The sequence below is a fragment of the Hevea brasiliensis genome, unplaced genomic scaffold, assembly GCF_030052815.1.
Source record: "Hevea brasiliensis isolate MT/VB/25A 57/8 unplaced genomic scaffold, ASM3005281v1 Scaf181, whole genome shotgun sequence".
Lineage (NCBI taxonomy): Eukaryota > Viridiplantae > Streptophyta > Magnoliopsida > Malpighiales > Euphorbiaceae > Hevea > Hevea brasiliensis.
In genome coordinates, this window is record NW_026614675.1 from 762 (window position 1) to 16,827 (window position 16,066).

Here is a 16,066-nt window from a genome sequence, read left to right on the forward strand (position 1 = left end):
ATTTCACAAACTATATTCAAAACTTTGACAAAAATTAATTAAGGTAAAATAGAGTGTCTAGGTACACGTGTGGCATAGCTTGCTCGCCTACGTAGGCGGGTAAGGGTGTCACATTTAGTGGTATCGAGCCGAGTTTAGGCGTTTACGGTCCTAGATCAGTCCATACCATGCATTGCATTTGTAAGAGTCGAGTGACACTAATGCAAATCTGTTTGTTTTCTTATTTTGAATAGGATATGGACCCTTCATCTCGGAGCGGTTGAGGAGGAAGTGGAGAGTCATGCTCCACGTGCAGTGAGGCGGGGTGAGGAGAACCTACTCACTTGACTCGAGCGAGCACACTCGGCCTCCACGAGCCATGTTCCAACAAATAGCCTACTTCTTGAACAAATGGTGGGGTAATGCAGTACCACCACCACCACCACGGCTCCACGGAAATCACACTGGAAAGGCTAAGGAAGTTTGGGTGTGGACTTCTATGGCAAGAGAGAAGATGACTGCATTGCGGTAGAATTGGTTGAGCAGGCAGGCGATACTAAAACAACTCCACTTTGCACTCGAGCAAAACACAGGAAAATTGCCATCTCTTTCTTTGCAAGATGATGCATATGAGTGGTGGGACCGTGTCGATGAAGTGCACGGAAGCGTAACTTGCAGGACTTCTTTCTTTGAGAATTTAAGAAGAAATATGTAGATCTTGTATATACGAAAGAGAGAAGAAGAGAGTTTATTAATCGAGGCGAGCGGTATCGGTGGCGAATATGAGAAGGAGTTTGTTCGATTAAGCCGTTATGGAAGGAGATAGTCCCTAATGAAGTGAAAGGTGCAAGAGATTTGAAGAGGACTAAATGACAACATCAAGATCCAGCTCACTGCCTTAGGAATCACAAAATTTACCAAGTTAGTGGAAGAGCTGCAATAAAGTGGAAAAAGTGAGAATCGGTGAAGCGGACGGAAGGATAGGCAGAGAAGAGGCCGGTCGATCTAGTTCGGCTGCATTTGGGAAGAAGTTCAAGGGTCCTCACACGAGTTCGGCTCAGCCACGAGTCGTGAGTCGATCTCGAGGCCCGAGCCACGATTCACCCCTAGGAGAGTCGGTCCACACCATCGGTGGCGGCTCTCGAGGATGGAGTTCGAGGACCAGCCCCAACATCTTCTGCATGTCCACACTGCCTTAAATGGCACAAGAAGTGTTGGAGAATGGCGGTGCTGCTTGAGATGTGGGTCATGAGCATCGATTGAAGAAGCATCCACGAGAACTACTACATTGCTCCAACACAAGCGACAGACTGCTCTGCACCACTAAGGGGTAGAAGGTGCGATAAATCCAGCGTGGGACCATCTCGAGGCCGCATCGAGCAGCGAGAGGCGGATAACGGACCACTGCCGAGAAATTATGCCTTGAGAGCTCGGGAGGAGCAAGATGCCGGGCGTCATCGAGTGCGTTCTCCCTCTACAATACTCTGTGCATGCATTGGTGGATCCGAGATCCACTCATTCCTACATTTGCATCAACCTACCCGTAGAAAGGGGATACTAGTAGGGAAGTGACCAAGACATTACGGTCACTAATCCATTGAGCCACGATGTGGTAGTGAACAAAGTATACAAGGGTTGCGTTAAGGATTGAGGTATGAATTCTTGGCGACCTAATTGAGTTGCCCTTCCATGAGTTTGGCGTGATATTGGGAATGGGTGGTTGTCACGTCATCGGGCAATAGTTGATTGCAAATTGAAGAGAATTTCTCTAAAAACTTGAGGGTAATGAGATCACGATTGTGGGAAAGGGCAGATTTCTTGTCAATGTCATCTCACCACGATTGCAAGAAGAATGATGAGAAAAGTGTGAAGCCTACCTAGCACATGTGGTGGATACTAGGCGAGCTAAGCCAAACTTGAGTGACATACCCACGATGAGACTTCCCAGGTATTTCTGAAGAGTTGCACAGTTTGCCACGAGAAAAGGAAGTTGAATTTGCTATTGAGACAACTGCAAGCAGTGACACCCATTTCCATTGCTCCTTATAGGATTGCACCCACTTAATTGAGAGAGTTGAAAACTTCGGTTGCAGAGTTGTTAGATAAGGGTTCATACGCGATGTGTCACCATGGGGAGCTCGGTCTTTGTTTGTGAAAAAGAAGGATGGGACTTTGAGGTTATGCATCGATTGGCGGTTGAATAAAGTAGTATGAAGAATAAATATCCGTTGCCTAGAATTGATGATCTGTTTGATCGATTGAAGGAAGCGAGTGTTTTCCAAGATTGATCTCGGTCGAGGTATCATCGATTGAGGTGAAGGATGTAGATGTGCCCAAGACTGCATTCAGGACCCGGTATGGGCATTATGAGTTCCTAGTGATGCCCTTTGGCCTAACAAATGCACCAGCATTTATGGACCTTATGAACCGTATCTTCCATCCACACTTAGATCGGTTCGTAGTGGTCTTTATTGATGATATTTTGGTGTATTCCAAGACCGATGAAGAACATGATGAGCATTTGAGGATTGTTACGCAAACCACGAGAGAAAAGAAGCTGTATGCTAAGTTGTCCAAGTGTGACTTTTGGCTGAATGAGATTGCATTCCTTGGACACAGTGTCAGCTGATGGGATTAGGGTAGATCCCAAGAAGATAGAAGCAGTGATGGAATGGAAGCCTCCCAGAAACACAACTGAGGTCAGAAGCTTCTTGGGGCTAGCTGGGTATTCTGAGAAGATTTGTGAAGGATTTTCCCTAATACATTGCTCCAATGACCAAGTTGTTGCACAAGAATGTCGATTTGTTGGAATGACAAGTGTCGGACCAGTTTTGAGAAGTTGAAGGCTATGTTGTGAGGCACCGGTGTTAACACGATGTCGAGAAAGGACTTTGTGGTCTCTGATGATGCCTCTCATAATGGGTTAGGGTGTGTATTGATGCAAGAGGGAAAGTGATCGCCTATGCTTCCGGGCACTAAGGCCACATGAGCAGAACTACCCTACCCATGATCTAGAGCTTGCGGCAATTATCTTACGCCTTGAAGATATGGAGGCATTACTTGTATGGTGAAAAGTGCTACATTTACAGACCACAAGAGTCTAAAATATTTGCCAACTCGGAAGGAGCTCAACCTTAGGCAGGCGATGGATTGAGTTCTGAAGGATTATGATTGTGTAATTGACTACCACCACAGGAAGGCAAATGTAGTTCTTGATGCCTTGGCGAGAAAATCCATGATAGCCTTGAGATCATTGAATGCCGTCTATCTTTGATTCGAGATGGAGCTATTTTGGTGAGTTGCAAGTGAGGCCAAACTGCTCTGACAGATTTTAGATGGGCAAAAGCGGATGAAAAGTTAATGGCCATTATGAGCAAAATTCGGAAGGAAAAGCAAGCGACTTTGAGGTGAAAGCAAATGGGTATACGTATTACAAAGGAAGACTATGTGTACGGATGATGGGGAATTAAAGGCTAGCATTCTAAAAGAGGCACACACGGTGTATATGCTATGCACCGGGAAGTACAAAGATGTATCATGATCTGAAGCTTGATATTGGTGGCACAGTATGAAGAGGACATAGTGACTATGTGACTAAATGCTTGACATGTCGGCAAGTCAAGGCGAACATCAAGTTCCATCGGGTTTGCTCTGACCTATCGCATACAGAATGGAAATGGGATCGGGTCACCATGGATTTTGTAAGTGGCCTACCTCTCACCGGAAGAAGCATGATGCGGCATGGGTGATAGTTGATAGATTGACAAAGTCGGCACACTTCTGCCCGATTAGGGTGACTACTCACTAGAGAGGTTAGCAGAATTGTATATCAGTGAGATAGTTAGACTGCATGGAATTCCACTTTCCATCATATCTGATCGAGACCCAAGATTTACATCGAGATTTTGGAAGAAGTTGCATGAATCCTTGGGTACACAACTCCATTTCAGCACAGCTTTCCATCCTCAGACGGATGGGCAATCCGAAAGAGTAATCCAGGTAAACAATTGAAACCAATGAAATTGATACAAATATTGAATTGAAATGATAACAATAACGTGAAATACTTGTCAGGTCCTTGAGGATATGCTGAGGAGTTGTGTCATTGAGTTTGAGGGAAGTTGGGATAGATACCTCCCACTGGCAGAATTTGCATACAACAATAGCTACCAAGCTAGTATCCAAATGGCCCCGTATGAAGCTTTGTATGGGAGAAAATGTAGAACTCGGTGTCTTTGGTGAATTGGCGAACAAGCGGTAGGGCGGACACAGTGAAACAGGTTGAGGAAAAGGTGAAATCAATCAAAGCCAACTTAAAGGTTGCCTCAGACAGACAGAAATCTTATGCCGACTTGAAGAGAAAAGAAATGGAATATGTGGTTGGCGACAAAGTGTTCCTCAAGGTGTCACCATGGAGGAAAGTATTGAGGTTTGGAAGGAAAGGTAAGTTAAGCCCTAGGTTCATTGGCCCATATGAAGTCATTGAGCGTGTGGGTCGATGGCCTATAGGCTAGCTTTACCACGGAGCTGCACAAGATCCACAATGTGTTCCACGTGTCTATGCTCAGAAGATACCGCTCAGATCCTTCACATGTCATCTCCAGAGAAGAAATTGAAATACAACCGGATTTGACATACGAAGAAGAACCTCTACGGATCTTGGCTCGGGAAGTGAAAGAGTTGAGAAACAAGCAAATTCCATTGGTGAAAGTGCTATGGAGGTACCATGACACCGAGGAGGCAACTTGGGAAAGTGAAGAGACGATGAGGCAACGATTCCCTCAGCTGTTTGCATCGAGTAAATTCGAGGACGAAATTTAAATTAAAGGGGAAGAGTTGTAACACCCTCCCGATAACCACTCCGTACATCCTACTATTCCGGTGACCGGTGTCGGCTCGGACAGCTAGAATATCCGGAAAAATATTTAAACTAAAGTCAGGACCCATAATTAACTCAAATATTTATAAGAAAAATTTAGTAAAAATTTTAGGAATAAAATACAACCGAGTTAAGCAGCGGTGCCCAAGCGATGGGTAACGAGGAGGAAGTTGCGGTTCTATAGCGAGGAGCCCTAGACAGGAGAAAAATTATAAAATAATTTTTGGGACTCCAGAGACGGGTTATGGAGGTTCCCATGGCATTAGAATGCCAAGAAAATATTTAAAAAAAATTTTCAATCGGTACAGACAATTTTGACCTGTTAAGCCAAACGGAGGGCATTTTGGTCATTTCGCCTTCAGAGGTGATTTTTGGCCGACTTGTCCAGTTGAGTAAATAATTAATATGACATAAAATATGAATAAACATTACTAGAAATTAAATTGAAATTGAGTAGTGGAGGAAAGAAAAGAAATTGAGGAAAAAGGGCTATTTATGACATCATGGTGATGTCATTTATAATTACCAACCAATCACAATTAAGCCCTTTTTTGACTAACTAATAAAGAGACAAATTGAAGACTAAATTCATCAATGATCGAGCATCCATCTCCTTCCCCAAAACCAGCCAAAAACGTAGAGAGAGAAAAGAGAGGGTTTCCACCATAGTTCAAGCTTCAAGCTTTGAAATCTTGCTTATCTTGCACCAAAACCCTAGATCCCTTCAATAAAAATTACCCCACACCTTGTTGGAGTGTTTGGCAGCCAAGAAAAGCCAAGAAAGTGAAGGAATTGCTTGGGAAAAATCTGCCTAATCAAGGTTAGTTCTTTAGATACTTATAACTCCTTTTTTCATGATTTTCAACTTGAATTGAGTATGAATTGTAACTAAAATGAACAAGAATTTTGTGTACACATACTATGAATTTTTGGCAGCCCTTGTGAAGGAATTATTTTGATTGTTTTGATGTACTTAAAGTGGGCTATAGATCAAGTTTAAACCATGTGTGTATGTGATTATTGAAGGAGCTAATAATTAAGGTGTTGTGAAAACCTATAATGGAACTAGGGTTTTGAAGAGTGAAAAATTGGCTTGGCAGGAAATTGTTAGAGCACATTTTAATGGTCAATTAGTAACCATTTTAGGTAAGTTGACCATAATTAGAACTGAAAAATAGTATGGTAAAGTGAAGGTGAAATTTGCCCTAGGACAGCAGCAATGGACTGAGATTTCAGTCCAATTACACAGCCATAACTTTGGCTGTGTTGGTCCAGTGGTGTTTGGCCAATTGGACTTGAATCTAGGCTTATAATGACACATTTTTGCTGAAGAAACCATGCCCAAAAGACCAAAGCAAGAGGACCAAAACTTGGCCCCAATCTGGACACCCTGCAACTGATTCTGCAGAATTGACCAAATGAACAGTAACTGTTCATTTGGCCATAACTCACTGTAGATATGGTCAATTGACCTGAAATTTTTACAGCAACAAGTTAAGACATAGACAAACAACTTTCATGAAGAAACCTACCCCAAATTATGGCCAGAATCTAACCCAAATGGCAGTGGAAGTCACTATTCATGTTACTGTAGATATGGTAATTTCTGCAGATTGGCAATCCGGCCAGCTTGGGTTTTTGAGCCATATCTGGAGCTACAAAACTCCAAATGGAGTGATTCAAAAAAGGAAATTCAACTAGACAAAATAAGGAACAACTTTCATGTTTTACATTTCTTCAAATTCCCACAGTAACAGTGTCCAATGGAACAGTGAATTTGACTCACCAAAACTGAAAATTCTGCTTGTGTGGGTTTACACTTTGAAATGGTATTAACACTTAATGCCAACAAGTTTTAAACACCAAATGTGGTATGTTGGGAGTGCCAAAGTCAATGTACATATTTTCTATCCAAAAGTTAACATTTTTATTGACCAATGAGATGAATAGTAACACCAAAACATGAAATTCACAAATTGAAGAATTTAAAAGTTTCAAATGCCCTAGTATACCTAACAAGATTGGTTTGGATAGTTTGGCATGCCAATAGGGTTCAGTTAGCAGTACTGCATATGGCAATATGCCATTCCGTGATTTCATGGCTTTTAGCCATTCTGACTTTATATTGAGACTTGGCCTTGTGCCTGATATTATTCTGACATTGTTACATTACTGCCGGGAGATGCATATGTGACCGATGGTATGGCGGCGAGTACTAGGTACCCGATGCGGTTACGTTATCGATCCAGTAATCTAGTGTAGGTTACTTGGGGCAACCAAATGAATAAAAGTGAACAACGTTAATGAAACAATGAATATATCTATACCAATAAAGAAAGCATACACATTCTATACACATTCATTTTCTTGCTATTTTCTTCTATTATATTATTGCACCACTAAGCATTATTGCTTAGCGCGTTGCTTGCCAGCGTAGATGCTGGAGATCGATCGTGAGCCAGTAGACCACGGTAGGTGAGTCCATCCGCGATTCTGCTCGATGTCAGTGTCACCTCAACCTGCTGTGCCTTGGTAGGACACTAGGTGTCATTTGACATTTTGTAACTTAATTTTGATTTTTCTTCATATGTAATTAAACTTGTGTAATGTATATTGATGTTTATGTAAATTATGAAAATTGTATTTGTTAATGGAAAAGTAAATGTTTACTTGTGATTTATATGTGATCGTGATTTATATGTGATCATCACATGTGAATGATGAATGAGAGTTGAAATTGAAATGTTGAGATCTTGATATTAGAATTGAGAATGATTGAATTTGTTTATTGGAAGTGTTTTTAACAGGTTCCGAAGAACTGTTTTCTTCATTTTTAGCCGGTACTCCGCCGGATTTTCTTTAAAATTTTCGGAACCTCAAATAAATTATAATTTCAATAAAGGAACTATATTTCACAAACTATATTCAAAACTTTGACAAAAATTAATTAAGGTAAGATAGAGTGTGCCGGTACACTGTGTGGCATAGCTTGCTCGCCTACAACGTAGGCGGGTAAGGGGTGTCACACAATTAATTACATTTTATTACAAATAAAATTATTTTAAAATTATTTCAATAAAAATAATAATTAAATAGTTTTAAAAAAATGCAGTTTATCAATGGAATTTTCCATCAATAATCAGCAAAAAATCTGTAAGTAATCCGCAGCATCGACGGACTATCTAGGGCGTTTTAATACAATGATAATTTGCACGTCGGTAAATTTTATTGGCTACTTATTCGCTCCATAGGTACATTAGCAACGATAATGATAATGCAATGTAATGTTACCAAGTAAAATTTATTTTGTTATAAAATAAACTCATCTTGATATTAGTTTAATGAAGATAATAAGTGTTAATGCAGATTTTAATAATTAAATAGTTAAATTATTTAAAAACAATTAAAATAATAATAATAAATTAAAATAATAATAATAAGTAAAAATAAAAAAATAATTTAATTTTATGTATAAATACTTAAATAATTTAAGCGTTAAAGCAAATAAATAAATAAATCAAAATTTAAAAATTCAATAAATATAATAAAACTCCTAAATAAAAATTTTAATGTGACTGAAACATTCCTTCACATTCAAAAGATTTAACTAATGGAAAAGAGAGAATAGTCAATTACATTTTATTACAAATAAAATTATTTTAAAATTATTGTAATAAAAATAATAATAGAATAATTTAAAAATAATTATATATATAGTGCTTTTTTACAATAATAATAATAATAATAATAATAATAATAATAATAATAATAATAATAATAATAATAATAATAATTGGTAAAGGTGAATGTATAAGTTAAAAAAATTAAAAATCACATGATGTTCCCAAAGACCCACACACGTGAGACCAACCTGATTTTGGTTCCAAAGATTCTTTTGGAGGTTCGGATGGTGAAGGTAGGAACAAAAAAGGTAGCCAATAATTTTTCAGCAATGGGGTGGGTATGAGATGGAGGAGAAGCAGAGGCACTTTGTGTTAGTCCATGGATCCTGCCATGGAGCATGGTGTTGGTATAAGGTGGTCACTCTTCTAAAATCGTGAGTCACAAAGATTCTGACTCTGGACCTTCTTTATACAGTGTTCATCAGCGGTGCAGGAACTCCAATCAATATCAGACTACTTTGAGTCGTTGATGAAATTTATGATGTCTCTGCCAGCAGAAGAAAGAGTGATTCTAGTAGACCACGGTTTTGGTGGCCTCAGCGTATCTATTGCTATGGGAAGGTTCCCTGAAAAAATTTCTGCTGGAGTCTTTGTTGCTGCTATCATGCCAGGTCCTGATTTCACTTACACAACTGCAAGAGAAGAGGTTGTTAAGTTATTAAACGCAATGGAGTTTAAGACTGTTTCCGTGATGAATCAAGAGTTTATGAAACTTGATTGTTTTAAGGAACAAATTATGTTCACTAAGAAGGTGAAAGCAGATTCAAAAAAAGAAGATGAATTGCCATGCAGAGGTCATATTCTCAACAACTCATCAGATAGGCTATAAGATTTGTTTACCTCTGTCAAGTCTCCAAAGGAAATCTGAAATTCGTTACATTCGAATACAATAAAAACAAAAGGTATGGATAAATTTCTCATTATGAAATATTTTGAATTCTAAATACTTGATAATATGCCTGTCATGGATAAGTCCATGAGTTTCATATCTTTGTTTCAAAGTCTAAGGATTTGAAAGTGGTAGTTCGTAAATCACTACAATTAGGGTGAATAATAGCACATCATGTTTCTAGTTTGAATGATTATAGGAAGAAATTACTGTATGCCACATACGACTTTTCTCTTAAACAAATTCAGAAACACTTAACATTAAAAGTTTTTTTATGTGATAGTTTGTCTTTATGTTGATGACATGCTTATAATTAGAAGAAACATAAGGTTATATTATGATGCTAAAGCTCATGGTGAATGTGTTAAAGAAGATAATAAGATTTATGTGCATAAGTTGAAAAACACTTTTTATATGCATAAATCCTAATTCATATTGATTGTGTCTATCACTAACTAGGTGGGGACATTGTTAAAAATATTAGTGATAAGAAAATTTATCTCATTTTGAAAGAGTTATGTCTATTCATTAAAAGGAATCAAAATAAACTATTTATTATCGATAGTTATATATTTTCTAAGAGGTATAAGTGAACATATGTAATTGTTCTAATAGATACAAAGTGAGCAGTTGTATCTGTGTATGAGTATTTTGCGATCGCTTGACGAAGCTCTTCACGAAGTGGGAAAAGTGAGAGTCGCCACTCTAATTTTGAGGAAATTAAAGAAAACCATTTTGTGAAAATAAATTAAAGGAAACCACTTAAAAAAAAAAAAGAGATTCTAGGTTGAGTCAGGTATCTGGCGGGGAGGTGTTAGGCATCCCGCCTCGTCCCTCAACGAGGTTAAATAGATTTAATATTATGCTCTTCATAAATTAAAAAGATAATTAGAGGGTTGGGATAGTGATGATGTTAATCCTTTGTGCGTAATAAAGAAGTATTTGATATTTCACTTATTTTGGGTTGCCCAAGAACACGAGTTCGCGAGATGGCCCTTCAATAAATAGGTGTTAAATAAAGTTATCTTGTATATTGAAATTGTGTTATTTTAATTTTGATTTCGTTAAGAGAGCTCGGATAAGAAGTTTCTACCGATCTCTAGATATGTTTTATTAAGAGTTTAAGGCGGGAGATTTTGGATAAGAACTCTCCTCCGATCTCCACATATTTTATAGAGGTTTTGGTTGAGAAACGGGTAAGAAGACTCCCCCGATCTCTTAGAGTGTTCGATTTAAAAATTTAAATGAAGGATCTCGGATAAGAACTCTCATTCGATCTCCGTGTTTTATTTAAATGAGAATCGGGTAAGAACTCTCTCCTGATCTCTTAGAGTGTTCGGTTTAAAATTTAAATGAAGGATCTCGGATAAGAACTCTCCTCCGATCTCCATGTTTTATTTAAATGAGAATCAGGTAAGAACTCTCCCCCGATCTCTTAGAGTGTTCGATTTAAAAATTTAAATGAAGGATCTCGGATAAGAACTCTCCTCCGATCTCCGTGTTTTAATTAAGTGAGAATCGGGTAAGAACTCTCCCCCGATCTCTTACAGTGTTCGGTTCAAAATTTAGATGAAAGATCTCAGATAAGAACTCTCCTTCGATCTCAGTATTTTAATTAAATGAGAATCGGATAAGAACTCTCCCGATCTCTTAGAGTGTTAAGTGATATAAGATCGAACTTTTCACCTATCTCCTAGGTGATTACTTTGTCAGAACTCTTTGGCCAGCTATATCCGATCTCTTTCGCTTACTAGTCTGGGATCCAATCTTTTCTCGATTCCCGCTCTATTATGCTATCTCCTGGACTTGTTTAGTAGCCCGACCTCATAACTTTTTCCTCTGATCTACTATTCAACCTTTGGTTATTTTTATTTGTTCGAAAAAAACTTTCACGTTTACATACTTCTGCAAATATTTTATTAAGTTACCTACAAGTTGCCCACAACTAGAACACCTATTTTCGAAGGAAATGAAAACTAAGGAGAAATAAATAAAGTTTACGGACGAATAGAAGAAGTAAACATCGAGAAATAACTATCGGCCTGAATAATCTACATTGGGATTTTAGTTCAACTGAACTTAATGGAAATTTGAAAAATAAAAACAGATAAACTGAAACACGAGCATCCAGCGAAACAATAGTCTAGACACTTACCTGTGGGAGGTTGAGGCTCTTGAGCTAACTCTAGTGTCCACAAATCTTGTAGAGGTGGAAACTGATGGCCAAAAGACTAAAACTTACTCAAAATAACAGAACCAAGTCGAATGCGGTTGAGCCTAGTGGCGATAGCAGGGTCGGAATGAGATCAAGCTTGGAGAATAATATCTTTGGTATTAGGGTGATGAAGATGGCCAACAAAAAATAGTATCGCAGAGTAATGAATAGACTAAAAATGAAGAATTTCAGGGTCTAAGACTCTTTCAATGGAGATACTTAAAGAAAACTAGTTTCTAAAGTTTCCTGAAAGCTCAGAATGGCAAAGTAGCAAGACTGAATTAGATTTCAGAGCCTTTCCACTATAATCACCACCACCTTTTTTTGCCTGCCCCTTCTACAGTATTGCATGCAGGTATTTATAGGGAACGGGTGCTTCTAATGAAGGGTCAGGATCTCTCCTGTGGAGACGGAAGGTCTGGATTTCAAAGGACATGATCCGATGTCTGAGAATTAAAAAGAATCAAAATGGACAGTTGGAATCCTATCCAGAATATCTGTCCTTTCTCTTCCTAATCCAACGGCTCAGGATCTTGCCTTACAAGATGGATCCGAGGGCTGGGAATGAAAAGCGCCGAACCTGCCGTCTGCTTTTGATCCAAGGGCTCCAGGTTCGTCCTTACAAGTATGATCAACGGTGGAGATTGTGATGTACAGAATTGCCATAACTGTTTTTGGCGTCTGTCAGCAATGTGGGCGATTCTGCAAATGAGGCATGCGGTGAAGATTTGATCACGCCTGCAACGCTTTAACTACCTCGGCTCTGATTATGTAGAGAGTTATTGGAAGTCATCTCATCCTCTCCGTGCTTTCCGATCTCTATTCCTTCCGATCTCTCTATTATGACCCTCTTCTTTTCCGATCTTTCTCATATCGGGTCCCTCATCGCTTCCCGATCTTTCTCATTCTAGAACTTTCCTCTTTATCCGATTTGCCTAAGTCAAAGCAATTAATTCTTCGATTACCAATGCATCCGCTTTGGTTTTTGTATGCAATAAATGCTCAGGCCCCATATATATGCACCAGTGAAAAAAACTCCTCCACACTTCACTTCTCCTCCTTCCATTTCTCCATTTCTCCTGTTCTAGCTTCTCTGGTGACAATTCCGATCATGGTGACTGCTTTTGATCTTTTTTTGACTGTTTTCTTTGCTCCTCGATTGAAAATTTACGATCCCGGCGATCGGAGAAACATGAGAACAATATCTGATGACAGTGAAGGAACCGGACTAATTTACCGATCAAGATCGAAAGCGATGATCGTGCCGATCTCGAATCAGTCCACCAGTATAATTGGTGGGCCGATCTCGGGTGAGAGTACTGCTAATTTCAATCTTAATGTCGGTGACCGTCTCTTGAAGTTCATTTGGCTCCTCACCACATCGAGCGTCCCGACTGCAGCTCGGTTCTGGTCGATGACATCGACGATGACTCCACTCACCATCATGAGAGTCATAGTCACCCCATCTGAGCTGCACATCTATCCGATGCCTATGGCTGGCTTTCTGATCAAACACATCTTTTGATTCAGCCACAAGACTAGGCTTTGATATAGGTCCTTACTAAGTAGGATGTAGTGCCAATCTTTAGAGATCGCCCAAATGATATAATCTGATCTTTAAAGGTTCTCTTAATGATGTAATCCAATCTCTTGAGATCGCCCAAATGATATGATATGACCTTTTGGAAATGAAATAAAATTTTATTTGAAGGTTATTATTTAATTATTGCATCAGTTATTTTTTAGATCTTTGATGTGCATATTCGATCTGATCTCTAACAAAATCGTCATTAGCCGATCTGTGGCTCTGAAAATTCGCACAATCCGATAACCCTAGCTAGCCGATCTCATTTTATTCGATTTTATTATTGTGTTTCTGGAACCTTCCCGCAACGTGTCAAGAAAGCGGGTCGATTTCGCTAACCGATTCACTGTTTGGGATTTCGTGAGCTTTAAATGCTCAAACGGGTATAAATAGGGGGAGGGTCAATCAGTTCCTCCCTTATGTAACTTTCAGCACTTTGCTAGTAATTTCAAAATTCTCTCATTTCTTCAAGTATTTCCGGCACCTATCACATTCCAGTAAGGGTTTTGATCCTTTTCTTAGTTAAACTTCTTTGGTTTCTTTGAAAATGAGCGGCGCTGAGGGTCAGAGAGCCGCGAGTCCATCTTCTGTCCATGTTTCGTGGACCTCAAAACAGGGCGATGTAATTAGATCAGGTGGTCAAACCAGCACGGCCCTCGTTCCGGTAACTGGCCCGGCTGCCAGACTGAGGCGAAGGGCATCTTTGAGGAGAGACAACTTGCCAATTGATGAGTTGCCTTCAGTCTTGAGAGAAACCGATCTCCAATTTATAAGCCAGGAGTATAATCTGCGGATTGACTCCTTTGAACTGATCAAATGCCATGGCGATCATCGGGCAGACCACTTCTTTGATGAGAGCGATCTCATCATGGTGTATGAAGAGCAACTGAAGGCCGAGCTCCATTTTCCCTTGGACGAATTTTACAAGGCCGTCCTAAAATTCCACCACGAACTCTTAGCGGACTCTGATAGCTTTGGGGCCTCTGCCGAGCTAAGGGACTGGAACCCACAGCCAAAGTTTTTGCCAAGCTACATAGGCTCTCCCAAAGGAAGGATGATGAGTTCTGGTTCTTCCAAGCTAAGCCTAACTGTTCTCTCTTCACCGATCTTCCTTCTTCATTGAAGAATTGAAAGAACCGGTTCTTCATTTTGAGGAGCAAAATTCAGAATGGCTTTGAGGGTATCCCACGGAGTTGGCAAGCTCCGATCTCAAAAAAGATCACCTTAAACAAGGATGAAGATGCTGTGGTGAAAGAGTTAAAGTCTCAGGCGTCCACTCAGAAATTCTCTTGCTTAGACGCGGTAATGGTCGAACTGAAGTATTGGATGATGTGGCTGATCACTGACGAAGAATACGAGCTTCAGCTCCCTGACCTCGACCCTGGTACTACCCATATCTCTGGTCTCTGAATCTTAGCGAACTCACTGACTTCTTCTTTGTGCAGGTATGGCGAGCAGCGATGCTTCAAGGAGAGCGCAAGCAAAGAGGAGGTCTCGAGAAAGTGAGGGCGATGAAGGGGGCCACCATTGCGATGCTTAGACCCTCGTCATGAATCGGTAGAGGTCTTGAGCTCTCCTCCCGATCTCGGGAACCGATCCACGAGGTAGAGGTCATCGCCTCGGCTCCTCAACAAATCGAGCTTCCACCTCCCCTCCTCCTCGATCTCTTCCAATGTAGAAGGGAGTCTTGACTCTGGTCGAGGACACTTTCTGAGGCGCTCAACTTCTGATCCAATCATTGGAAAGGAATCGCTCTACAAGGGGGCATCCCAACTTGGCCAAAGTCATGGGAGCTTTTATCTGCTTCTAAGAAGATCAAAACCGATTGGCAGAGGAGAGCATGGATGACATCTTAGCTCAGACAATGAGCTTGGGCTTAGAGGCCATTGCTAATCAGCACGTACTCAGAGAGAAAGCCCACGCCTTAAAGAAGGAGATCCTTAAGGTGGTCCAAGATGCCTCAGCTACACAAGCTCAGCTCTCCTCTACTAACGACTACATTGCCAGAATGGAAGAGTGGATGAGGCATTATGAAGAGAGGATAGTGGAGGTGGAACGAGAACTTAAAGACTCCCGAGCTGGTCGGTCTGCCAATCTCGCTCATTATGCTGAAGACTTTCGAGTGAAGGAGGAAGAGCTCCGAGCCAAGGATGAGGAACTTCAAGCTAAGGAAGAGGAGAGCACTACAAAGGAGGCCGGGGCTTATTTGAACGCCCATAATGACCTTATGGCTAAGCTGAAGAAGTGGTATCCTGAAGAGGACTTCTTAGATGAACAAGCTTGCCCCAGAGGCCGAAGATGAGAGCGATGAGGATCCATAGAGAGAGAGAGAGAATGAGAGAAATTATGATGTACTTGGCGAACAGGCTGGGGGAGACCCACCAGCCGAATGACTTATAAATTTTCATCTTGAAATGAAGTAAAGTCCTCTATTTTGTTCAATTTCTTGATGAGATCAGAAAGCGACCCAATTGTATAAGTTCTTGATTTTTTGAACGTATTAGAACATCAAACTTAAAAGCAACTATTAATCTAAGTATAAAAGGTTGGAAAAACATTGTAAACATGAGATCGGACTAAGCCATGACCAAACACCGGGTAGAACTTTAGAACATTAGAATTGGAAAGACTTGACTCGAATTCTTAAGATCGAAATCATCATTAAATCGGACAGAAACCTTAACTTTATTTTAAGAAATAATTGGGACATACAAGTGAGGAACCTGATTCTAGCATTAGCTAAACGACTTTCCATAATATTTATAAAGAGAGATCGGAAGGCAAGACTGGAGGGTATGGAGACCTGAAATTGGTTCGAACCCCTCTGATAAGAGAT

General features: G+C 40.0%; 1 pseudogene; it reads left to right on the top strand.

Annotated features, from left to right (window-relative positions):
- Window positions 1-8,826: 8,826 nt before the first annotated feature.
- Window positions 8,827-16,066, top strand: part of LOC131176604 (methyl jasmonate esterase 1-like) — a 29,743-nt pseudogene continuing 22,503 nt past the window's right edge.